General features: G+C 43.0%; 1 long non-coding RNA gene across 1 annotated transcript in view; it reads right to left on the reverse strand.

Moving 5' to 3' along the window:
- The window catches only part of LOC128150323 (uncharacterized), a 115,341-nt gene extending 100,986 nt beyond the window's left edge, over window positions 1-14,355 (reverse strand). Inside the window, exon 1 of the long non-coding RNA XR_008238023.1 lies at window positions 14,201-14,355. This is a non-coding gene — a long non-coding RNA (uncharacterized LOC128150323). The remainder of the gene's footprint in view (window positions 1-14,200) is intronic.
- Window positions 14,356-26,696: the final 12,341 nt, after the last annotated feature.

Consider the following 26,696-nt stretch of genomic DNA (forward strand, 5'->3'; position numbering starts at 1 on the left):
CCCATCAGGGTGTTTAACACCTGCCCTTAAGGGGAAATCATCAGGACTTAATAGAAAAAGCCTCTTAACTAATCCTCTCCTTATTAGGATAATTGTTCTCAAAAGTTTTTGCACCCTCCTGCAAAAGGTGCTGCTACATTGCATGCCATGTATACTAAACGTGTTGGTTTGGAGTTATATTTTTATTTTCTTTGGGCAGCTCCATAGGCTTATAAAGACATTTCTATGAATTACAAGGCTTCCCCCCTACCCGCAACTCCAGAACGGGGTTCTTTATGCCCTCAGTCCTGCATCCAAGAACATCCAAACTCTGCAGGCAGTGGGGCCACAAGCCGATCTACCACTCTCTCCTTGCACTTCCTATAGTTCATAAACTAAGGATCTGTCCCGTCTATTTAATGGAGGCCTCAGCTTCTGGGCTAACAAAGCACTTAGGACACTACATTCAGAATAGATTGTATCATCTCTGGTAATGCCCTTTTACTCTGCAGAGCAGTAACCCAAATATTTCTCTTTTTCTTTCCTCAAAGGCTCCCGTTCCATTTTTCCCTAACCCAGAGCACAAAGCCTTCTGCACTCCTTCCAAGGTGCGTTAACCCCCAGAAACAGCACAGAGAAGAGTGGACTCCCTGAGACACCTCTGCAGCTATGCAGTTGCTCCCAGTGCTAGTACTACCCAATCCCAAATGGCAGTCCCCAAGTAAGACCTCGTACCTCTGGGCAAAGAACTCTTAACGGTCTCAGCATCACCGAACCCAGGTGCGTAAGAACAAGCATGGGACTTAATCCCCTACAGGACTTACTAACTCATTGCGGGAAAGACAAGTGCCAGGTAATCCTATTTAAGCATTTGCAGAAGGGGCTTGTGTATTCTGTGCACCAGCACCCTACAAAAGGTATGGCGAAAGCTACATTTTAGGTCCCCGGTGTAAAATGCATTGCTGATTTATCACCTTGGCTAGACTCTGAACTCTTGCAATTCCTCAGATACAGATCACAGCAAGAGCATTCCTCACACCAAGGATTTGATGCAATTGTCTTGCCATGATTGGGACTGGAAATTCTTTCAGCTCCCCAGACAACATTTGACCCAATTAAAGAGTAACTCAGAAGCTTTTGTGACAAATGGTAACAAAATAATAACTCTACAGATTAACTTTTAAAGCCAGAAATGGCAAAGGAAATGAAACAAAATTAACATCGAGGCAAGCTGAATGCATGCTGAAACTACATGGAAAGTCAAACACTATGTCTGCTTTACTTTGCTCGTCTTGAGTTTAGGGTTCTGTCTTTTCTCAGCAACAGTTAGTGACATCTCAGACACCTCAAGCAGAGCTTTTTCCTTCAGCCTGTGCTGCCTGAGGTGCCTGCAATACCCTGGAATCTCACAGGGAAAAATTCTGAATTTGACAAGAGACTTGGCAAGTAAATAACGGGTAAATAGATTCCGAGCAGCTGAGCTTCAAAACAAAAATGCATTTTTGTAATTTGCACTTATAAACAATTTTAAAAATTAGCTCCTTTCTAAACTGGAGAAAGGAAACAATTTCCAGCGTGGATCATGTGCATCACCTGGCCTTTGACAGTGACCTGCATCAAATGCCTTGGCAAAATACTTCAAGAAACTTCATAGCAGGATGTTCAAGAAACAAAAGGAACTCCACCAACACGAGAATCACACAATCCACATGGCTATCTCTTCCTGACCACTTGAAGTTATAAACAAATGCAAACCCTGAAACATATGTTTTAGCATTGTTTCAATTTGCATTTGATTACTGTTTACTGTTATACCTCTACATATTAACATCATTTAGATAAATATACGATCTCCCTTTGATTCATGTGCTGAAAAATAAACCAACAAACTTCCTGGCTAAGGGTTGAGGAAGGAAATAATTGGCTGCCTCTGAAATCATTGTGCAGCGGTGAATTTCATTGACACTGACACCAACGCTAATATTTGCACTAAGGGCTATCAGAAGGAAAGTCTGATTTTTTTCAGGTTGAGATTCTGTGTTGAAGCTGATAGCAGGAAGAAATACTGAAGATGGTTTTCCCTCTGTGCAGGAGCCTTTTGCTCCCTCTATAACAAAAGGTATTTGCCAAGACTGTTACAATATTGCATGGTTGCTTCCTAAGAAAATCTCCTAATAATCTTTGCCTATTTGATGTACAGTATTAGACTTTCAAATGAACTAAAACAGGACCTGGTAATACTAACAGCACGATACATTTACAATCATCAACATGGTAAATATGAACCCTTTGCTCTTCCTTCAACTTCAGATTTTACCTGAGAGTGTGTAACAGTTTCCACTAGGATTTCACTGCATGAGAAGCATCCAAATTATTTTCCTGATATATAACCACCTCCAAATATTTTGACAGGGAAAAGTGCCAGTTTTCTGTCCACTTCAGTCCTGATTCTTGTTGAAGCTGATTAAGAGAGTTCCTCAAAATGGGTTTGCTGTATTCACCACGTGGCTTTAACAGCTGCACGTCCTCAAGCAAGGAGGAAACATTGCAGCTCCCATTATCTCTAAATTCACACAGAAAGGGGGAACAGCTATTTGCAATGGAAAAGCAGTGGGAAAGAGACTGGGAAAGGTGGCAGATGTACTGGGCTGTGCCAGACTTTTTCAACACGTCTCACTGTCTGCAAGGCAGAGTGCAGAGATGGGAAACAGCAAGTGAAACCCATTTGTGCTTAAACATGCCTAAGCTTTCTCAGAACCAGGGCAGCTCTAAGAAATGGCGGCCAGCTCCTGGGTCTCTAGTGGAGGTCTGGTAGCCAAAAAACATTCTCTTTATTTTAATTTATAGGCCTGCCAGAAAGTTAGAATTGATTGGGAAGAGGTCTTGTTTTACCTATGGTGGGAGGAAATCAAGTGATGTTAGCAGCAACGCTGGGCACATTATCATCTGCTGGTTCCATTTAACAACTTCTCACAACATATGCAGTTTACATTATGGTATCCTGCACATGTAGTCTTTGGCTGAAAATATCCTCCAGAGCTCTGAATTTATGGTCATGCAAATACTCAGAGAGGCAAGAAACAGGCACGCCAAAGAATGAAAAAGGAAAGCCTTCTTTGTTTCTGCTTCTAGGTCATGTTAACTCTAACCCTGCTGTGCTGCAATGCAACAAGGGATGCTGGTGTTTAAACCACACACCCTCATCTTTTGCTATGGCAGTTCCTCAAATACCATCATCTTCCACAGATTTACTTGGCTTCCATGGGCAGCTGGAGCTGGGCCTCTGAGAAAAGTTCTGCTTTCAGCCAAGCTGTCTTTTTCTCTCTCTGCAGGCCTGGCATCAGACCTCATTCTGCCATTATTCCTACCAGTTCTGCATCCCGTGGGGAGTCTCCTGAGTCCCAGCACAGACCCTCAGGGCAGCAAATTAACCACTGTGGTCGAAACTGCACAAGCACAAAATGAGGAGTTTGTTCCTTATTGTTGCTATCCTTTCTCTTATTTTTCTTCTGACATAAAAGTTCAGCGTGACATAAGAAGAGGATTAAACAGAATCTCTTTGTCCACCCTTTCAGCGTAACTAACTTCACTTTCCAGCAGTGATCCAGTAAGCTGCTCTACATGTTACTGTGCAATGCCAGTCAGAGCATTGATCCCAAGATTGCTACAGATACATGGTGAGGATCCTGAGCTTACCAGCCCTTCTTGCCCAGGGGATTAGCTGGGGCATAACTATGCTGATTCTGGAGTTGTGGCCTCAACATTACTTTGGTGCCTTTGCATGGCGCTAGCCAGTGGCTGTAATTTTTGTCATAGTGGAATTGCAGGCTTAATGAAAGAAAAGAAAAACAAGAAGACGTTGTTCAAAGACCTCCATTTCACGTTAGGGCACAACCAATATATATACAACCAATGCAGCAATCTGTCAGCTGTCAGCTGTCGGCAAAAGCTTTGTGGGAAATTAATTTTCAAGTGCAATTTCAGTAGCCCGTTGATCTAACGCTGTGGAACAGTGGGAATGGATCAAATGGGAAACAGACCTGTATGTTTCCTTACTGTGTACTTTTCACAGCAAAGATGCAGCCCACTACAAAATAAAAATGTATCTAAGAAATGTTACCTTCTTTGGAACTTTTTCCTATGCTAGGCTGGACTGTCAGTTCATGTAAATGAATATAGTTTCATGGACTTAGGAAGAGTAATCTCATTTTATACCCAAAGGTAACATGATCCTCTGTCCTGAGGAGTGGCCACTTGGAACAGGAGGGTTAAAGCAGCAAAAAGTCACCAGGATTAAGTTACTAGGATTACCATAAAAATGATAGCATTTGTCACTGACAGCAATATCCAGAGAGTACTTTTTCTTGCAAGTCCAGCGAACCCATCCACTGCTGACAGTGGCAATGAAGCCCTCCCTCAGCATGGCTGTGTTCCTTGCTGTACTACAGAACAAGAACAGTAAATACAGCTATTTCCAGTCCTGACTTCTGAATAACCCACATCATAAATTAAACTGTCCCTTTTGGCCACATGTATGTTAACTACAGCGCAGTTTGGTCACAACTACTGTACAGTTCTATTTTTTGATAGATTTAATTACTCCTAATTTATATCAGGCAGAGGTGCACTTAGTATGAAGTACTTAGCACTGTCACTTTAATGTCATGCTTAATACACATTTTTAGAGCTCTGGTCATTAGCTACACGATAGATTTGAGCCCTGGATTTACTATACAGTGCTCCAAGGCCTCACTTGGCTTTTGGAGGATGTTGCAGCAGTCTAATCAGTGTTGCCTCACATACCATGTATACTCTCTGTATATGACATATACCCCATTTCTCATTTTTGATATCACCAGGGAAGAGCAGTGCACTGCTAGGTGTGACACGGTGTTTATTTTTAAAGAGAGATTCTCAGATTCAGAAGCCTGCAAGTTTTCAGCCAATATAAATCAGTGTGCTAAGAAATGAAAGCAAGTTTATGCTTCCTGGGAATGTTTATTACTGTGACAGTTCAAAAATGAAATCTCGTATTAGTGAGAAAAATATAGTTGAAGTTGTTCCTGCATGGATAAAAATGACCCACATTCCTACTTTCCTCTTAATTTTTTAATAAGCTGATTCATTCACTGCATGATATCACTACACGTTCATATCTTTATCAAAAACATTAATAAAATATCCACTTGTGTTTGTTTACCAAAAATGCCTTTTATGGAGATGAAATATTTCTAAAATCTGCTCATTTATGTTTTTCACCGAGCAATATATTAAAAAACAAAACATAATTTGTGTTGGTGAAACTTAAAGAATTTTGACAGCAGCAACAACTTGTTTTGCGAAAACTGTTTTTGAGGGGGAAAAAAAGCCACTCTTTCAAATTCCACAATATTTTATTTTTTTTTTAAATGACCTGCTTCTGTGTTTGCTCATTCATTGCTGAACACTATGTGTCCTTGATGCCATCTGAGGCATCTGAACACTGCAGAAACATAAATATAAATGAACATACTAGATGGTGATTGCCAAGTTGTCTAGCCCATCATCCTAAAATGGCCATTTAGGACAAATTCCTTGAAACTCATGAATGCAATTCTTTTCCTTTCAAAGGTCTTGTCTACAGGGTACGTTGAGGAAAGTTGAGACAAATGAAGCCAAAGTATGAAGTTAATGTGCATACATCAAAGCTCTGTGGTTAGATGAAACTGCAGCAAACTACAGACACGTTATTCTGAAGCAGAGCAACCACATGGGGGTTTAATAGGCTTGAACTTCTGTTTGTAATCTCATACAATTACTTACTTCTCATGGCTCCCCATACAGACAGGCCCTAAGCATACTTAGGAGCTTATGGGTTGCATGAATTGTTGCTATACAACTGAGTTGTTTACATACCACTTCAGCTCACTGGGAGCTGCTCAAGGCACCTGAGATGCCCAGGATAGTGCCCTGTATTCTTTGCTCTCAGGCCTCAAGATGGGCATGTGGGATTCAACTGACCGGGCTGCTGCTGTGGCAGGACCTGGGTCTGTTCATCTCTGTTTCAGAGCAGCTCCAGTGACACAGCTACCACAGATGGATGGTGCTGTGAGACCAAAGTGAGGTATAACAGCTAATTTTCTGGGCTTTCTACAAAGTGCATCTGTTCCATCACGCTCTTTTCTGATTGTAGTAAGTAGGACAGGGGAAGTTTTGCTACAGAAACTGCAATTACTTGTGCTGTATGGTATTCATCTTTTGATTATTTATGAGAACATAATAACAGAACAACTGAGCAAACAAAGCCCCCCTTCCTCTACCCCTTCTCCTCCAAACAAACCAACATAAGCAAGCGGACTGTGCTTACGAGCACAAGTTGGCTTTTGCAAACATACAACCACTACCTAAAAACCTAGGGAGAATCACACTTTTTCTGATTGACAGGTGCCACAGTGATCAATAAGGGCAAAGAAAACAATGTGAAATCACTGTTCAAGTTGCTGTTACACAATTTCGGCAAACAAAGGAAAGTCTCCACTGTCAGTAGTGAGTGACACTGGCATTGTCTCATGTTAATCAATACCAGCCCACACATACCCTGTTCTTCCCAGGAACCAGCTGTCCCTCCAGGGGAAGCTGGATATGACTGGAGGGGGACACAGCTGAGAAGTGATCAGTGAAGAATCAGGCATGGGGGACTCGAATTCATCTGCAAGCAGGTGTTAAGTGAATTCCTCCAAAAGGACAAGATTCATTCTTTTGCTGGCTTTGGGATGAATTAGCATGAATTCATAATCCATAAATCCTGGTGGCAGCAGAACAGCATCCCTCCTGTTGTTATTTATTTTGAGATTTTCACTGGGGCAATAGCTTTACGTTTGACATTTATATAGGTCACAGTGAGCTAATAGCCATCTGCCATCTGGGGACTTTTATAATGAACATTGTGGAAGACTATGAAACAATCTCTGGCATTTCCGATTTGAACATAAGCTGAAATAGGGTTGATCTTTACAATATGCTCTGCTGTCTCTTTTCGGGTTTGCATTAGTCATTTGCCTGGCCTTGCTACACACACACACACACTTGCACATATGGGAAGTGGTGGGCTTCAGCATTTAATACTATCAGCTAATTACCACACACATGAAAAACGCCCAGTACCTTGCACAGCTATAAAAGGCCCCCATTCACCTGAAAATTCTTAATACATTTCAGAAATATTAATGACTCCCTAGCCCTCCTCCCCTGCAGCGCAGGCACAAGAGACTCAGCTACAGTGCTGGTTTAACTACGGTACATAGATGTGAAATCACTCCTGCAAGGTCACATAGTCTTCCCTAAGCACAATCTTATTGCCCTGTTCATCCAAAATACATACCAGGCTGAACAATGACATGTAAGAATGTGCTCGTACTCCACTTCTGTCCCCAGATGACATAAGAGTGCCCATGGGCATAACCTTCAGCTCCCTGCCCAGACAGAAGAGTCACTGCCACCTCCCTCCTACTCACTGGGACGATGCATACAGGAACGCATGTATTTTCTAGCACCTGGGTGCACTGTGCTACTATCATCAGCTCTTGCAGATGGGGAATTGATAGAGGAAAAGATTAAATAACTTGCTGAATTGTAAAAGCCACCTACAAGAGTTGTGAGTGAACCCAGGTGTCCTGAATTTCAGGTCAGCACTTTAACTGCGAGGCCACCCCTTCTCCCAGTACCTACATGCTGTTTATTTTACAATACAAATGTGTGAAAGGACTGAATGTGCTCAGACAGATGAGAATATCCCATCTCAATTAGTCACTCTCCAAAAAGCCTCCTAGGGGGCCAGGCCTCCTTAATGCTGCATGTTCCTCCTGAGTTCCCCAAGCCTCAGCAGGCCTCAGGGTAATAAATTACATTTGTCTCTGCCTTAGCAGCAGCAGCCTGGCCGAATCCTCCTTTCCATGACTCAACTCATGATGAAATGCCTATTTCCTGGTGCTGAGATCTGTGAAAATTGGTCTTTTCAGCCTCCCTCCTGAGGGACATGCCTCAGTGAAGCGGCTGGGGGCATCTTTGATCAGATGTGCTTTTCTCCCTTCCCTTTGCCCCCTGATACAGACGCCTGGTCCTGGGGTGTCACTTATTTGTATTATGTCTTTCAAGGACGACACACAGAGTGTGTTTGAAATCTAATCTCCTCTCGAGGGGCTGTGGGGATGGGAAATCGGGGAGATGCCTGAACGCTGACCAGGTTTTGACCTGGTCCTACAAGGACTCAGGTTACACAAAATGCTGTGCTGGCTCTGATAAGCATAAATCTTCTGGGCTGCAACTTTTGCAAAGTTCAGCAGGTGACAGCTTAAATAACTTAATGCTCGGCTGCTGCCTACTAATGCTGACACGCAGAGGGGGGCAAGACAGGCTGCAGGGTGGCCTGGGAAGTCCACCTTCCCCACTCCCACCACTGCCCTGGCAGTTGTCCATTCCCAACAGTGTGCTCTGGCTCTCCATCCAGGTACAGAGGGTAGCCTCGGTGTGGCACTTCAGCCTTCTGTGGACTGTGAGGCTTCAGCTGATTACACACGCTACAGCATGACTTCCCGAAACCTTGCAGCCCCTCCTGGCTCCAGCATCAGCTGAGTTATGACTTGCCTTTCATTGGACTCAATCTAATGGAGTTACTTTGCACTGATGCTGGTACAAACAGGCGTAGCTTTGCCTGTGTCACTGACTCCCTTTCACAGACATCACTGCAGACTCTGGTCCACATGAGAGCAGTTTCATTACAATGGAAAGCATAAAAGGATAAATGCTCTAACAGCCTTGTCTCTACCTCTTCCACCACATGCATGCTCCCTTCCCCACAACACAGGATATGTGACAATACACAGTCAAGGCTGTGCTGTTAAACAGTGCTCATTCTTCTCAGCACCACTGGTAATACATAACACAGCTCAGCCTGAGGAGTGCTTCTGGTATTGTTATTAATGTCTATGTCATAACTGCTTCCATAGGATTTCCATTACACCCAGGGATCATAGTGTGCAGAAGGTGCCAGGAGCTCAGCCCAGCCTGTTTTTCCCCAGCAGGATGTAAGACCCAGCTCTCTCTGAATTACAAAGAGAGCAGGAGAGACAGTGAAGTTTCACATTGTTTCAGTTAAGGGGGGGGGATCACCAAAGGGTACAGAAGAGAAATGAAAGTGAAGGGGTCATTCCTATTGCTGGGAATACACTTTTGTACCAGCCACATCAGGTAAATTTACTTTTGCTTTGCTGCTTAGTGTTTTCCTGCATTCCTGTCCTGCTCCATACCTAACCTGCAGTGTCAAAGAAGCCCCTTCATTCATTCTCTGCACCCTGTCCCGCTCAGCACTTCCTGGCAGCCTCTGAGGACCTGCCTTGCCCCATCTCTGTGCTCTGCACTCCCTTCAAGCACTGACTCTTGCAATCTGATGTCAATCACAGCTATTTTAATGTGCTAACTTTCTAAATCCACACTTATGCTTACTTAACAATACACTGCTTTGATCAGTGTAATGCAAGCAAAACTAACAAAACTGTGCCCCTTACCTCCCCTCCCCTCTCCCGAAGCAAGCCTCACCAGGCCTCCAGCTTGTAAAACCAAAGCAATTGCAGTCTTTAATTTTATTTCCTTTATTTTCAGGCTGTTAGGTGCTGGTTCTGATTAGGGACATTCTGAGCAGAAATAAAGCTATTTTAAATAAAAAACATGTTGAGCTCTAGGGGCAAAAAAAGCACAACCGTATCAATTTAGAAGAAATGTCTTTTCAACCAGTGTTGTGGACAAGGCCATATTAAGCTAGGTGACTTGGGAAGCAAACTTTCTTGTTAGTCACATTGCTCTTATAGTTCAGAGATCAGAAGGACATCATTTTTGGGTAGAGCAAATGGACTTTACCGCAGGATTCAAGAGGACAAGGCCTCCAAACATTTCCAGGAAATGTAGTTTCAGGAGCGCACTGAGAGATAACTTCTTACCTACTTCTGAGCCTCACAAAACCAAAATGAGGTTTCACTTAGACTTCACTTGGGCAAATATGAAGTCACTACCTTGATTTCAATAGAGTGCAACTGAGTATGTACTTCATACCCTGGTAAAGCTGAAGTCGCTGCACTGGGACAGCTCTACAGCCGCCTAATTCACTGAGGCTGATATAGTTACGCTAATCTGTGCTGCTGAACAAACAGGCTGGTGTTTGCAGTAGAGCTGCTTTGGACTGCTGCTGTAAATGAAATCAAATATGGCCCAGTGGCTGGATTTACACCGATGTAACTAAAAACGTCATCATGCCTTCAGAGCATGGGTCTGGCAAACCTGATCCTGCTAGCACAGCTCCCTGACCAGTGTAAACAGACTTCACTAGAACAGTGTCACTTTTAAACAAGCTGCCTAGATGTAATACATAGGAAATATGTGCTGCATACACATGGCTTTGTGATACTGCACAGGGTTTTATGGTAGGGTCAGGGGAAAACTCAGGACCAACCATTTAATCCTATTTAATTTGGGCATAAAATCTGCCAATGCCAGCATCCTGACTGCACTTTCCCCTTCAAAGCAGCTCCTGCCTACTCTGGTGACTCTGGATAGCAGAACCTTATCTTTATTTTCATCTGTCTGTCATTCCTGATTTTTACCTCCTTGGATATGTATGCTCTCCCCCCACCCCCACAGATCCTATGACCTGAAGGTCCTTCAGCATTCAGTGCCAAAATCATGTCAGAGCTGAGCTTCTGCTCCTCAGGAAGGAGTTACTGGGACCTTTCATGGGTCAGGGTTCAGATTAAGTTAAAGAGGCAGGGAGATAAAAGCCGGAGAAGGCTCTTGTGGAAGAGTTCATGGACAGCTGCCATACCGCAACACAAGCGGCTTGACTTAAAAGTGTGCTGAAACCAGCAGAAAGTGTTTTGAATGCATCAAAATGCCTTACATGGTTTTATTTTTATTCATTATTTTTACACTGGTTAAAGACAGAGATTGAAATGGCTGTATTCGGACTAAGACTAAAAGTTCAATGATGAGACTTGATATGTACCTTGAGGTATGGTTTTTAAGACTGAAAAGACTGATCACAGTAAAAAGTTCTAGAACCAGATTTAGGGTGAAGAGTACGCTTACCCCACTACAGGAATTGATCCCTTTTAAGTGACTAGCTCTGTTCTGGTAATAGCTATTAGTATACTATTACTAGAGTGGGAAGAAGCTCTTCCACAGACCAGAGCTCCACTGTGCTAACAGCTCAATGTGGAAGAAGAAAAGGCTGTTATCCCAAAGGGCTGGCAATCCACATGCGGTTCCGAAACTTGCTGCTAGCCATGGCCTTAAAAAGCTGCCTCTGGCACAACCAGTTTCAAAGTCTTTTTCTCACTCGAAATTTTGCAGTATAATATGATTTCATTAAGCAGATGCTAGACAGATAACGTGACATCTTCAAGAAAGGGGTGTTTCCCAAGTGCTTAGGAGTTTGCTGCATGACTCTGATGTCAATATGGAAACTTTGGCAGACATCAGAGGACTTTGAATCAACCCCTTTTCTTTCCTTAAGCTATGCTTCTGCTGTAATTAATATTTTCACTACTCATTTTGTGATAGGTACAGGCGCCCTGGCAACACCTTCAGGGAAGCTTTGTGGGACTGCAACACACCATCACATGGCCCTGAGTGTTAGTTCTCCTGGACCAGGACCTCATTACTCCAAGTGCTGAACAAGCGCTGGCAAACCAAATTGCCCCAGAGTGCTGAACAGAAAGCGCAACAGACCAGTGCAGTTGCATGCACTTCAATGCTAATTTATTTTCCCAATATGTGAGTTAGTTTTATGGTATCAGTGTTTTGTAGCTGAAAAGCTATGGGTTTCTTTCCAGTATAGGGAAGGTCAGCATTCTCTGAAGTGAAGTTCCTCTTGTTGGCATGTCAAGCCAAGGCCCCAGATAGCCAAAGGCAGGTGCTCAGCTTTCAGCAAAGACCTGGCCCCTTTCCAGTGCTTCCAGGTGGCCAACCCCAAAAGTGAAGGCATCTTGAGACAAATCACTTTGAAATTCTTTCACTAGGACTGGCAAATCCCCTCTAAATCTGCCTTTGCGTTAGTCGTCGTGTACACGTGGGGAATTTGCAGAACCAGTCAATGCACTCCACTTTGAGAGGGAACGTGGGCCCCACATTGCCACGAGTGCTATTGTACCTCTCCTGGCAGTTGCTGCATTACTATGACAGCTGCAAACCCCGATGAGTGAATAACCTAATCGAGCCATTAAAAGAAACAGAAGCCCTCTGCCCTGTTTGATTTCTCTCTATAATGATGTAAAGTGCACTTTAATGGAGTCAAAGTGGTCCTGGGCCATTCTTGTTAAGGCCATTTGATGCAGTGCTATTGAGTCCCACTGCTAGCGTTCATTACCTCCCTTCAGCTCTCTCCCCTGCTGCATTGTAGTTCAGACTTCCCAGCACAGTTTCTCTGCTGCTACAGCCCCTTGCCTGCATTTTGTCTACATAAATTAGACCTTGTGCAGCATATTGGCCTGTCAGGGGACTAGGAAGAAACTGTATATTGTTTCTGGCATTCCCGGGCCCTTCTGCCCCTGACATCTGCTGTGTTTGTGACAGGGAATACATTCCTGACTCATTATCCGCGCAAGCGGAATCCCTCCCTGACAGCACCATTAATCAGAATCAAGCAGTCCGGCAAATAAAAAAAAAAAAAAAAGGAGAGAGAAGAAGAAGAAAAAGAAAGCAAGCAAAGAAAAGAGACAGTTTCTAACTTTCACTTTTGTGTCATTCCAGTGTCTGGACAAGTAGCAATCTATCTTTCTGAGTGACAGCTCTGATGGATGGCATTATTTATGCTTTTGTGTATTAAAAGACAGTTCTGGCACTGGCTTGTCACTCACCAGAGATTTGAAAAAAGTTGAAATTTAATTTGAAGGAAAAGAGGGCAAAGATCATAGGATTCTGGCTAGGGAGTGTTGCCTGGGAGGGACAGAGATTACAGTGGGAGGGAGTAACTGGAAGAGGTGCAGAAATGATGCATAAATAAGTAATTGCCCTTACAGGTATAGAGATTTCTATTTTTCACTGTGTATCTAAGTTAGTATCTTCCTGGGCTGGAGAGGTCTGTTTATTGACAGAAATAGGTTTGATGCTCCTTGGAGGGATGCAACATTTTAGGGTGAGGCAGGCATATGCTTAATTTTCTGTACGTAATTTGTGTGTGTTTGTGTATACAAACATTATTATATATGCACATATATATGCGACTAAATGTGTGTATATAACAGGATGTGTTTACATGCACATGTGTATTTACACAATTTTAAATATAGGCTTTTTGTTCTAGCATATACATCCTCAAGATACAAAACATATCCAAATATCTACACACACACACGAAGACAGTCATGTGGATACATCCTATGATGAACAATACAGTCATATTTTTAATTTCTTCCTTTTAAAAAATGTTTACTTACTACACTATTTGTAAGCAAATTTCAGTACAAAGGACACTATTCTTTCAATCTAAAGTATCTTCGCTTGCCTTAGGTTTTGGGGAAAAAAATGCATTTCACTTCATCTGAAAAGTGTAGTCTGACTATTAGTCTAATCTTATGACTTTTTCTTTATATTTATCCACACATATGCTAGTGGACCGTTGAATGCAGAAACCCTGGTATGAAGATTTAGATGCCCACAGTTCCATTTGTACCATCTCCTGTCTGTAGAAAAGGCTGGTAATTGCATGTGAAGTGCCAGGCTGGGGAGCTATCTCATACTGACCCATTTATAAAGTCAGAATTGCAGGGAGTGTAAATCCTTATCTTTGTTTAACTGTGCTGATTTATGTGCTGGCAATTGAACCCATAAGTATTTATACAGCATATACCACACTGTATATAAATACTAGAACACGGTCAAAGTATGTTTGGGGGGGGGATAATACATAGTGGTATAAGAGGAAATAAGCAGGCCACATTCACTTCAAGAGCAAACAGGTACATCTTTCTGAAAATTGTTGATCATGTGTATTTATGCCAGCAATGAATTTGGCTCTACACATATTTATGTTTCTGCAGTCCTGATGATAGGAAGAGCCTCTCAGGACCTACTGTTCCATGTTCAGAGTGAACACTGAAGACTTACCTGATCTGAAGACCATAGTTAAATTATTAAAGGACATTATATGAATAAGGCATCCCAAATTTAGGTGTCAAATTAAAAGCAGGAATCTTACCTGGAAAAACTGAATTTATCCAGAAAGTTTGGATCACAGATGGATGCACATCTCTTTCTTCATCCCCTTCTCATGTACCCTGGGACTGAACGGAGGGAAGTGCCTGTACTCAGTTGTGCTGGCTCCAGTGAAGGATGGAGATTCGCTGAGGTGCTAGCGCCATTCACACACATGCATCTGCATGGGTATACAATTGAAGAGAGCAATTTGGTCACAGGTGGAGCAAGGCTACCAGCCTCTGCCTGCAGAAACGTTCCCTTACTGTAAATGTCTGTTCAGCAGGCTGTGGCTGCCCATGTAATGCCATGCACAGGTTTCTAACTGCACAGTGGTTTGGGTTTATGGGTCAGATACACAGAAATGACGGCACATAGTTCCCTATAGCATAACACAAGATGTTTCACTCTATGATACTTCCAACACTGAACAACACATGTTTTTGACCTGAGAAAACATGAAATAACAAGAAACATAGTTCCTATTATTTATAACTTTTGCTTGCAGATGACCCATCTCTTGGCTATTTTGACAAACATCTGCTTTGGAACCCATTAGCCAACATACAGCATTTGCTTCTAATTAATACAAATTTGTTGCATTCCCAAGTCTCAGCAGGTTTCAATTCCCCTCTCCTGGACTATTGGCATCAGCAGCAGTCACCCTACCACACCTAGCAAATCTTGACAACAACCACTCTTGAGACTACAAATCCAGGGCAAAATCCCAAGCACTTCAAAAGCTGCCAGAGCTCTTGGCTAAATCCAGGAATGGTGTTGACTTGCAGGCCCAGCTGGATTGTTACTATCATCCTCTTGGACTCTTTTTTCCTTCCTGAGGATAGAGTACCTCCTCTTCCTATCCACAGGGATTTTTCAGCTCGGCCTCATTACAACACTTAGAAGTAACACCGTATTTCCAATATATTGACTGAGCACTATGGATGGACAGACGGGGAACTGCTGTTACTCATGAGTATTTGAACACCCACCAGCCCAGGATCACACCACTGGTGTTCTGATTGAGACGGAGGTCACAAGAAGGCCTAGGACTGTGCACTGACTTAATCTGAAAAAGTTCCCTAAAGGGATGACATCACAGCAATCCCAGGCAATGAGCTGTCCCTTCAGGGTGTGAAGTTGTGGAATAAGCCTATTCTTTCAAGATCCAGAGCTTAAATTTCAAAGTAAGATGTGTGCATAATTCCCTCAGACTCCTTTGAAACCCCAGCCGGTGTTTTGAGAAGGAACCGGTCATTTTTCTACTCCCAGTCTCAGTATGGTAGAGACTGTGGATTGGCTTTCTTTAAATGTTGATATCATTACACTGAAATTGGCTGGGATGTAGGGCAGGCTGCAGTTAGTGGAGAAATATGTGGAGGGGTTTCTCTTCACTGGCTTTGAGAGGCATAAGTCGGGCTGGTCAGTAACTGCTCCAGAAAGAAACACAATAATAATCACTCATAATAGCTAGGCACAGAAGAAAAAGACAGTCTATCTTATTTGTCAGTCCTACTGTATCTATCTTCTTGGAATTGTACTGTGAAATAAAGACATCCAAGATTGTACCTCAGCTGGGGTAAACGGTGTAAATTTTCATAGCTCTAGTGAAGACAATTTATACCTGCTAAAGATCTGCCCCTTGATCTCCAAAGCCAAAGGAACATAAGCTCTTGCGTTTTAAGCGTGGTAGTTGGAATGTTTAATTCTATTCTGTCGTCTGTCAGAACAGCAGGCAGAAGGAAGGAATGTATTGGTGTCATATGGAAACCACGGTTTGATGACGGACAAAATTAAATCCTTGCATTTGGATATAAACCATGGTAACACAAAATATGCAGCAAGTCAGGCTTGGTTTTCAATACTGAAAACACAAGGCCCCACTTGGCAGGCTGAGGAGGGGATATTAGTCAGATTTAGACATGGTTTCTTTGTTGTATTGAAGGATAAATAATTATGTGCTGAGATATTCCAGACTCATGTTAACACAGTTGTGTGTGAACCACAGCAGAGGATGCTGTGAGAATAGGAAGGACTGAAGGTCCTTTAACCTACAAAGTATCTGGGAATCCTGGAAAAGTTTTGGGGTTTACTTCTGGAAAACAACCCCAAAGTTTCCTCAAAATATATCTGACATGCTAATCTCCATAAATTAAACCTTCCAAGCATGTGCTTTCTTGACATTCTTAGGTTAACATATTGATTCAGTATATACCATGTCTCCCTACAACGTCTGCTCAGCATTGCTACTACTGCTTCAGCTGGGGATGCACCCTGAGCAGCTGGTTGAGCCCTCAGCTCCCACTCCTCTGTGCTCGGTAGCTGAGCACACCCCCAGGGGCTCTGGGAATGGAGGGACTGCCACACTCGCAGGATAAAGGCAGCTCTTCTTCCCTTTTAATGTTTTTACTAGTTGAAGTCCAGAGGACACCTCATGGACATGTAAGAGAAAAAAATTACTAAACAGAGGGTGTACTCCTCTCAGGCAAGTAGCAGTGGCTACTTCTGGGTCACACAAAGAGATTGTGGGAAAGTTTCACTATGACTTGGTAGCATTTCTTATTCGATTGAAACAAATGTCTGTGCAGAACAACAGATAAAAGTACTTTAACTTGTGCTTACTTTCTAAGTGCAAGAATTCTGACACGGATTTATTGAATATACCCAAATCTGCTGAACAGCTCAAAGTGATACTCAGCAAATGAATGTTCTGCCTTGCACTCATTGTTTGTTCCATGATCTCCCAAGGGGCGCTGCTACTTTTTGTTTTAAAAGAAACCCCAATGTAAAAATTGTCTGCAATAGAGGATCAAAGGTATTACAACACTGTCCCCTTGCCATGCTCCTATTTTTATTTACGTTGTAATATCCTGAAGGCAGAGATCCTATTTTTGTTCTGGTTTTGTATTGTGCCTCCCTCAGTGGAGACCTGACCTGGCCTCTATCTGCTACCTGCACTGCCTAAGCTAAAAACCGTAATAGTTAGCAGAGCAGTTTAAAACAGGTGCTGGGATTATTCCCAGAGGCTCTGGGCAGAGTCAAAGTAATTAGCTGCCCTAGCAGACACAACTTGTCCTGTGCAGACAGCCATCACAAGGCCTGTGCACCGAAGTGGGATAGATGGTCTTATCTGAGATACCAGGAAATAAACAGGCTTCATGAAGTTCTGGGGCCACCCCTGTGTGGTGGCACAAGCCTTATGCTGGTCCATCTGAATGGCTCTGTCTTCACTGACCTGGTACTGTAGTGTATGAACTGTCCCTCTCTTCCTTTCCCAGTATCCCCACCCCAGCTTCCATTTCCCAAAGTGATTTATGATCTTCTGTGCATAAGTGAAATCTGCAATGAAATCTGCACTTCTCTTGCCTGACAGCACTAATGAAGCGTGCAGAGACCTGACAATATTGACTGGTCTTAGTCATTCATGTTTCTCTTTCCCGGTCAGCCTCCTCTGCTGCCAGAAAAACTTTAAAAAGGAAAAGTGGAAGGTGAAAGCTGCAATTCACTGATGAAGTTCTGGAACTGCCTTTTTCTAGGAAAAAAAGCTGCTCCAGTGCCTGCCCTCTAGAACTGAGTTCTGATTTGCACCACCCCCAGATTGCTGTGGATGCTGCTTTTCATCTTGCACTGTCCTGTTGCACTCACAAGTGTAAAATGGAACGTGTAAATCACTTTTTGGAAAAGGCAAGGGACATAAATGTCAGCACAGCAGAGTGAGTTTACGTAAAGATGAAATCAAGCTGAGTAGCATAGATACGGCATGGAGCTGGATTTCACATTTCACTGACGCTCTTGGTCCAGAGGTTTGCTCATTAACAAGGCTATGATTCTGTTATTGAAACTCATGGTAAGTGGTTCCGTAGGCAAAGATCCAGCAAAGCACTTAGGCAAATTCATAAATTTATGTCCCATTGACTTCTGTGCAACTATTTATATGCTCAAAGTCATGCATGTCTTAAATGCATTTCCAGATCAGGCCTTGTACTCAACAAATAGTCTTTCTGCAGCATCGTAAACCCCAAGCTTTCAAAATTCATGAGTTCAAGCTCTCATTTCCCCTAAGCTACCATAACTGCAATGCAGAATGCAAATTCAGAAAATGCTTTTTTTTAAAAAAAAGGTCTTAGTTTTGAACTCCTAATAACTCTGGATAGGAGCCTAGCTTTAACAAAGTAAAAGAAACAAAAAAGAATGAAAGCTATGACTGTCATCTAAATTCATGTCTTTAGGAGATGAGATCTTCAGAAAAAATACTCCATACTGTAAAACTTTCAATAAAATCCCTAAAGTAAGAAGATTGTTTTTCACATTTGAAAAGACTGAGATCTTTGTAGCAGACGCGGGCTCAGTACAACCAGCTAGATGCAACTTGAGCTGTGTTTTGGGTTGGGGGAAAGATTGTGACTCTCAGTTCTTGTGCCTCACACAAACTGCTTTGCTTCTCTGTCACTAAGGTGCTTCAGCTTAGTAGATTACTTTGTAGGGTTGTGGTGCTTCTTGTTTTCTTCTACTTTTTATACATCCTCTAAAGTCTCTGTTTAAAGGTCAACTCTTGAATGAGTATTTAAATGTCTTCATCAATAACAAACAGGTAATCAAATTGCCTTTTAGTAAGGAATCCCAACTTGGTTTTTGCACCATGTACTTTTTCTTACCATCCTTTTGGCCAGTAAGTCAAAACTGACTCCCACATCTGATTAAGGCAGATGAATTGAGTAGTTGGGAGCATCTCTGGATTAATCAACCCTTTTCCAGAAGGGCTAATTTCATTTCTTATAGACTCCAGGCACCCGAGAGTATAAAAACGTCTTGCATTCACCCATGTGTGATTCATGGTTTACTCTTTTCTTTCCCAAATGCAGCACAACATATTCTTTAACTGATCATGTATTTTAAATCCCAAAGTGACATTCTGCAGAAGATGATTTAGAGTCAGCTCAAGCTGCTCTTAATATAAGTGGTAATTTCATCAAACTAAAAGCAATGGTGATTTATTTTTAATTATAATCACTATTTCAATGCAGGAAACTGAGCTGTAACTAGGGTTTGCATTTCCTGCTGAGTTTGTCCTGGCCCCATGCAAGACCTGCTTACAAGGTGTAAGCTCTGTACAATAGTCATTTACTCTGGCTGCATTTTTTGACAATCCTGCATTAAATATATGCTACACTCTATGCATACGATTGTTATAAACAAGATTTGCTTTGTTTTGGTGCTTTTGCCCTCCCCTCTTGACACCCCATCTACATACATTTACTCTCAGCTCTCCATATCGCTGCCTCTCTGCTCCTGGCTGAGGGATGACCCATCGGGGGACCAGCTGACACTGACGAGGAGTAACCAGCAGCAGAATTTAGAACACTCCAAACTTTTACTTCTTCCCACGTGGCTTTTCAGAGCCTGAATTGCCAGGGGCTGCAAGAGATGAACATGCAATTAAACTCTCAGGGAAACCTGCCTTGATGAAAATCTCTGGACAGAAAAATCCTAGGGCTTTTGATATTTTGTGGGATTTGGGCTTCTTGCTACCTTCCTCCAAATAAAGCTTTTGAGGAACAGATTAACTTTGTCCACTGGAGAACTTCTGCTGCAGGAAACTCCAGTCTTTTGCAATTGCTCAATTTCCCTTTGACAAGCCTCTTCACCCGCTATGGCCGACAATCCACATTACGCTTTACTGCTTTCAAAGGGGTTGCTTTACATTGCATCATTGGGTAAATGGAAACCACCGAGTGTCATAGGGTGGAATATGAACTCACCAGGCCACTGATTCCCTGACTGCACTACTGTAGAGACAGCTTATTTCTGAATTAGGAAGAAAAAATTGTAAAGCCTAGTATCCTAGATTTGCCTTTTGCCTATGAAGTTGTAGGTGTGAGCGTGGATATGCTAGTAGGGGTTGCCAAAAGGTACCAGTCCAGACCCTGCTGTAATTTTAATGTTCTAGGTGAAGGCCTGTCTGTTCCCAGGTCACCCCTTACCATCTTCCATGACCACATTTTTCATTTTACTGGCCTGATCGTAAAATATCTGGTGCAAACCTCAGCAAGGAAATTAGGCCCATAAGGTTGAGAGTTAAGCACTCAAATGATGGATTTCATAAAGCAGACAAAGAGATTAAATGCATATTGACGTATGAAACTGCACATACCCATAGACCATTGAATATTTTCCCCAAATCTGAAAGGATGCACAAGCAAGCCTTATTTTCATCATCCCTGTCTATTAGCATCCAGCCACTTTATAGCATCCACACTTTATAGAGTCTATAGAGACAAGGTATTATAAAGATCATGCAGCCCAGGGAAGTACAAAAGTGATTTAAAATGTTCTAATCTCATTAATCTGTTTCTTCTCCCTAAAGATGTTCAAAGCCCAGGCCAGATCCTTAGCTGGCAAGTGAAGTAGAAAAGCACTTAAATAAGACCTTAAATTTAAGCTCATGCTTAAATTCTATTTACCACAAAGTTCATTTCAAGATAAATTCTCACTAAAACAGTATTTCTAAGCAAGAAAACCTCTCACTTGAGCCAGAGCCTTTGCAGTATAAACAGAGCTAATCTGTAGTAGATGAGGCTTTTCTGCTTCAGGACTTTTTTCCCACTCTTCTGAGCCTCTTTCATGTAGAAAAGGGAACAGAAATTGTGGCTTTGGTGACTAGTCTTAGCAAACCAATTCTGCTTGGATTTTGCATATTCAACTAAACTGCTGGAAAAATCACAGTGAACCAGTCTGTCACCAAGCTGTAATGCAAACAAAAAAAATACGTTGTTATAATAATTAATCAAAATCTGGTGCACTTGTTTACAGCCCAGAAAGTCTCACCCATTTTCTTGATCCCCCTTTTTTTTTTTTCCTGCAGTTACTCAAGAATTGCAAGTACTGCACTGGTTTAGGGGGTTGTGAGGATTAATACATTCAGGTTTGCTTACATCTCTGAAAATCATGCAGTGTAAATCTGTATGATGTTATCACCTACAAACATTCTAACTATATTTTTACTATTAGCTAAGTTATTATCACAGGCTCCTAAGTCTGATAGCTAGTATTTAAATATTTACCATAATGAGAAGACACCTGACTGCCAGCTGTCATTCTCCAAAGGAATGGGCAGGTTTCCACATACCTTGATTCTTTTTCCCAACTCCACTGCTCATGATTATTTCTGTAGTCTGGGGGGGAGCCAATAACCTCTGTATATGAACTAGGTCACTAGTTACAGATATTAATTCTGTGGAAGCTGGACAACCTTTTACTGTGCACTTGGCCACTCCTAACTTAGTCACAGCATGATCCTACTTAATGTCCCTAAGCCTCATACATGTGAAGAAACCAGTACAAATGTTTGTAATAGTAAGTAACACTCAGCCACAGTTGTAATTGGAGGTACTATGTGCATGCCAAACATTGCATTATTATTATTATTGCTATTGACAGTATAAATGGCAGCACCATAATGGGACAACAGCATCAGGTCTCAGGGAGGCAGAGGGTAAGGAGACATTAATATGTGCAGTCAAGTTCCATCTTGCACTATGAAAGTGTGCTGGTATGAGTGGTTCTGACACCTAGAACATAAACCAGATGGCCCCTTTCTTACGCCATATCATGCAAAAAGAGATTTGAATTAATTCATGTAGAAATCATGACAATTCTGTTACTGTTGGAACTCAGTATAGCGGACAGGGTGGCAGTAGATTATGCTGAATTTTTAACTTATAAAATACTAGCGACAGATGTCACTGCCTGTACTCCTTTGTTGCTTCCCATTCTTTTTCCATCCTCTAGTGCCCTTGTGTCCCTTCTCCAGAGCAGTAACTCTGGACTACACTGCTTAAAAACTTATTTAAATAAAATTTTGTGCAGACCTTTCTCAAAGTCTGTGTGTAAAGAGAAATCCATCAAACCCCAAAGTCTGTGCCTGAACCGTAAAGATGCTGGGGTAAAGGAGATTTCACTTCTCAGTGAACTCCACCTACAGACCTTTATGAAATTCCATCCAAAATTAATAAAATTTTACTGGCCACGGGGATCAATGAACTATGCAAGCAACAGTGCCTTCCACGAAAAGTTTGCATCCTGAGTAGTTGAGACTCAGTGGGAGACAGGAATATTATCACCTGCGCTACGTGGAGGCTGAGGCACAGAAGTAAAGGCGCTTTGCCCAGGGTTACTCTGCTCACATCCCCCAAGTCCTGCTGTCATGCCTCTGCCCATGAGACATTCCTTGCTCCTGCTCCAGGGATGCATTCGCACGGGCACCCATCCAGCAAGGTGCTGGGGTCTCCCTGAGAGCAGGTACAGCTTTCTGCCAGGGCACTGCTGGCGCAGCCACCCAGGCTCTGAGCGCACCATCCCCAGGGCCGCCTTGGTTGTACGCTGCCGTAATGAGAACCCGGGCTGCTCCCTGATCTCTGTACTTCACACATGCCTCCTCACTTCCATTTTTCAGCGCCTTCTCCACACAGCATGTCTCCTGCCGACACACCCCTGTCAGCTCCTCCATTGTGTGGCCAGCAGCGTCTTTCAGCACATGAGCCTCAGCCAATATGGCTTAAACACATCGATCCAGGGCGGGGGGAAGCAGGAGGGAAGCCTCCACCGCTAGTGTGTGTGTGTGTGTGTTTGCGGGGCGGGGGGGGTCCTTTCTGCCATACAAAAGCACAAGTGGTTTTGTTCAAGCTGGCAGAGGCCGGCTGTGTTGAAGCTCCCTTTCATCAGTGGGTATTAGGCCCAAATCGCTGCTGCTTTGAATATGTACACAGCGCTTTCCATCTCCTGTCACCGGGATGACAGATCTGCCAGGCTCCTCCGGGGCCTGGCACCTGGGGCGCGCAGCAAAGCCGGCTTTTCAGCTAAGAGCACACACAGCTTTTTTTTCCCCTTTTTTTTTCTTCCTTTTTTTTTTTCCATTGGGGAACTTTCTCCTCCGCCTTCCCCTCCATTTCCCCCCCTCCCGAACCTGAATGAACACTTCTTTCAGTAATGGGTTTTTTCCACCTGGTTGACTTGATGAAAGGTTTATGAGTTGACATTATGTGTGAGAAGAACAAAGCAAGCGCGGGGATGTGTGCGTGCGCGGGGGCGGGGAACGGGCTCGACAGAGCTGCTGAAAACTTTATTACAAACTAAGAGACGTTGGGAGCAATAAATCAGTTGGATGCTCTCTACAAACCAGCAGAAAACTGCCACTGCAGAACGGAATGAGAGAGTACACAAGGCCATGCTGGGCACCAGCACGCTCCAGTCAGTTGCACTGGGCTGCTGGAAGGAGGGAGGAGGGAGAGGTGAACGAGGAAGGGCAGAGGAAAAAGCCTGCTGTGCACCCATCTCTCACAGGTCGTGCTTCCCTGTGCCAGACAGAGACCTCCAGAGTCCCTACCTCGAAATCACAGTTACAGAAGCAACGGCTCCAAAGGAGGTTTCCAGAGGCATGAACTGATGCTTATATACCCAGCTCAGGGTGAAAATCAGCAATCTTTAGGAAACAAGCTGCCTTTTGGACAGATGCCCCATATCTACTCTCCCCTACTCTGGACTTCTGTGCCTGGTCTACCCAGGCAGTTTACTGTTTGCTCAAATTCTGCCTCTCCCAAGGTGAAAGTCGGCAGCTACTATTTACCAACATACAGATGAACAACAACAGCTTGCTCTAAGTGTTTAAAAACTACCATACCTAAAACAAACAAACAAAAGAATTTCAGCTGTTGTTTGTTAGGAAACCAGAGTTAACAGGCTTACAGTTATGAAAAGCACCTTTAGAAACACAAGTTAAAGGATTTTTACTTTGCATTACAAAGAAGGGTAGAAAGGACCTGAGCTGCTACCAGCTGAGCCTGCAAAACCACCAGGAGGTGTATTGTCACATCAGCTTAAAGGCAAGGCTCGGTAGCTAAGACACGACACGGCACAACGCTAACACGGCACACTGCTTCCAAAACAGACTGGCTTCCCTCAGTTGCCCCCCACTGCTTGGTACAGACACGATCAGCAGGTTGGAGGTTGCGCCAAGGGAAACGACAGCACGTTTCCTACAACGTCACAGGCTGCTCTGTGAGAACCATGCAGCTTTCTCCTGGTTTTATGTTATATTGGAAGTACTTTAGTTCATCCAGTTTTTTTAAAGTGTTAGCCTTAGTTCTGCTCTAATTTAGACCTGTGTTAATTAGCACTGTCTCTATTGAGGTGAATAGTTTCTTAGGAGAGGCAGGTAACAGCTTTCCCTGACTAAGCTGAATGAATTGCTCAGAGTATCACTGTGATGTGAAAAGCAGACCAGGTCCCACTGCATGAAAGCCTCTGAACCATCCAACTACCGCAGGTCACGCAACCCAACTGCATGCTCCCATTGCTATTTCTCCTTAGCAATCCCATGCTGTACACAAAGGCAAACATGTTTCTATTTTAAACTCTAATCCAAGGCTACTGCATGCCTTTTGGAGTGCGGATGTCCTGGAAATGTCACTGCAGAGCAGTGTGCTCAAGAGATTAGAGCCGTTCCATTTTGCAAATGACAGAGTACAGTCACAGATGTTACTCTGGCCATGGGGTCAGACACAGTTGCTCAGGCTTAACTTGTTGAATTGCATTAATAAAAAGGAGAAGGGGCAAATGCTGAAAGATCCTGAGCAACTGTAACTTTGCTCAGGTTAGTATTCCTAAGGCTTTTATCGCAGAGAAACAAACTTCCTTTCCCCCACAACATCCAGTAGCCATTACAAGCTTTAGATAGATGACTTTAAGGACTGAATTCTCAATCAAAAAGTACACTTAATATTTCCAGCCTTGTCATGTACGGACCAGTTGAAGAGTTAACGGCCTTTCTGCAAAGAACTCCGCAATGAAAGTGGTAGTCATGAGGCTCAGAGAAGAATCAAGCAACTAAAGCAGCTCGACCGTCTAACAGCACTGACGTTTGCTGAGCCACCTAAAAGCTTCAGAGTAGAGCTGGGTTAAGGGAACTGGTCAAGATCAGAGACATGACAATGCAGAATTGATCGGGGATACGTAAGAACTTAAACAGGACTGCCCACGGGCAGATACACATGGAGGATGGCCGGGAACACAGTCACTTGCAGAGAGTGGAACTGAGTTCAGATTAATGTCCAATACCAGCCCTGGGTCTTCAGACCAAGAACTGCAAGAGATGAGCAGTTCTAGTCAAGGCTATGGTGCTTGGCAGAGCTGGGCTGCGGAAGGCACCACCACCAAATGGTGACATGGCACAGGTTGAGACTGAAGTTCACAGGCAAAGAGTAACGTGAACACAACCTGCATGAATCCTAGGGGCCTGGTTCTCCCATCAGTAGTCATTTACACTTGGGCACTTCACACAGTGAGCAGCGAGCACAAATTGCAGACTGGAAGAAAATCAGGCTGCGTTAATAATATTTCCAGAAGAGACTAATACTATGGGATGCTTCTATTTTTACGTACCTAATTTGAGAGCTTCTGATTTGCAGATAGTGAGAACTGAGTAGCTTTTACATTTTTAGAAAACCAGGTGCTTTTAAGATGTACCTTTAAAATCAAAATCCATTTTAAATCACCACTGAGAATCTTGGCTGGTGTGTAATAATGCTTCTAGGCACTTGCTCTGAAAAGCAGCCTGAGCTGTGTCCTAGATCAGCATGCAGTGACACGCATCATTCACACTAATGGACTACTTCTAGCTGTGTTGGGGGAGAGAGACAGGGAAGGGCTGGGGAAAAAGTGCCGAAATGTACTGAAAAAAAAACCCCAAAATAAAAATCAGGTGCAATTGCAGCTCCAGCCTGCATGCTTGGTGTTAATCATTTGCTCCATTTCTGTGGCTCATATCTGCTCTATGCTTTTGCACTATGAGAAATTTTGGTGCTCTGTAAAAAGCAAAGTATAGACAAGCTTAAATCTATAGCTAGCACCATATTAGTGGGATTTCTGCCCACCAGCTGCCCAGGGCAGGGAGAGCCTATCATTTCTTTAGGGTCTGTAGCTGCCTGAGGAAAGCTGGGGAGAGGAAGAGACATAAATTACCTAGTTATTTAAATTTTTCCAAGCAAAAGTTTGGATCAAACACATGAACCAAACGCTGCTATATCAAACTAACCTCAGTCAGATGTACTGAAGTTGGTAGGATAACTTGGGTGGAAAATGACAGGCATTTGTTCCCTACTGCCCACTGCTGTTTAAGCAGCAGTAGGCAGGCTCTCCATTTTCTTGTTCCAGCTGCAGCTAAAGAGATAACACAATAATCAAAGCTACTTTATGATACGTCTAATGGAGCAGGGAAAGAGTTCCATGGGAGTGACCAGAAACGCATGCAGTATTTGAGACACAGGTATACTATGGATATAAAGAGCAATATGCTATTTCTTCTCTAGAAGTTTCTCACAGAGCTGATGCCCTCACAAAACTACTCATATAGCACTGACACCTCTCTCCTTCAAGGTATTAATGAATTAAGAAGACATTTTTGAGCAAATATTTGGGGTATTTTTTTTTTTAACCATGTGACTCTA

Source organism: Harpia harpyja, chromosome 13 (assembly GCF_026419915.1).
Source record: "Harpia harpyja isolate bHarHar1 chromosome 13, bHarHar1 primary haplotype, whole genome shotgun sequence".
In the NCBI taxonomy this organism is placed as follows: domain Eukaryota; kingdom Metazoa; phylum Chordata; class Aves; order Accipitriformes; family Accipitridae; genus Harpia; species Harpia harpyja.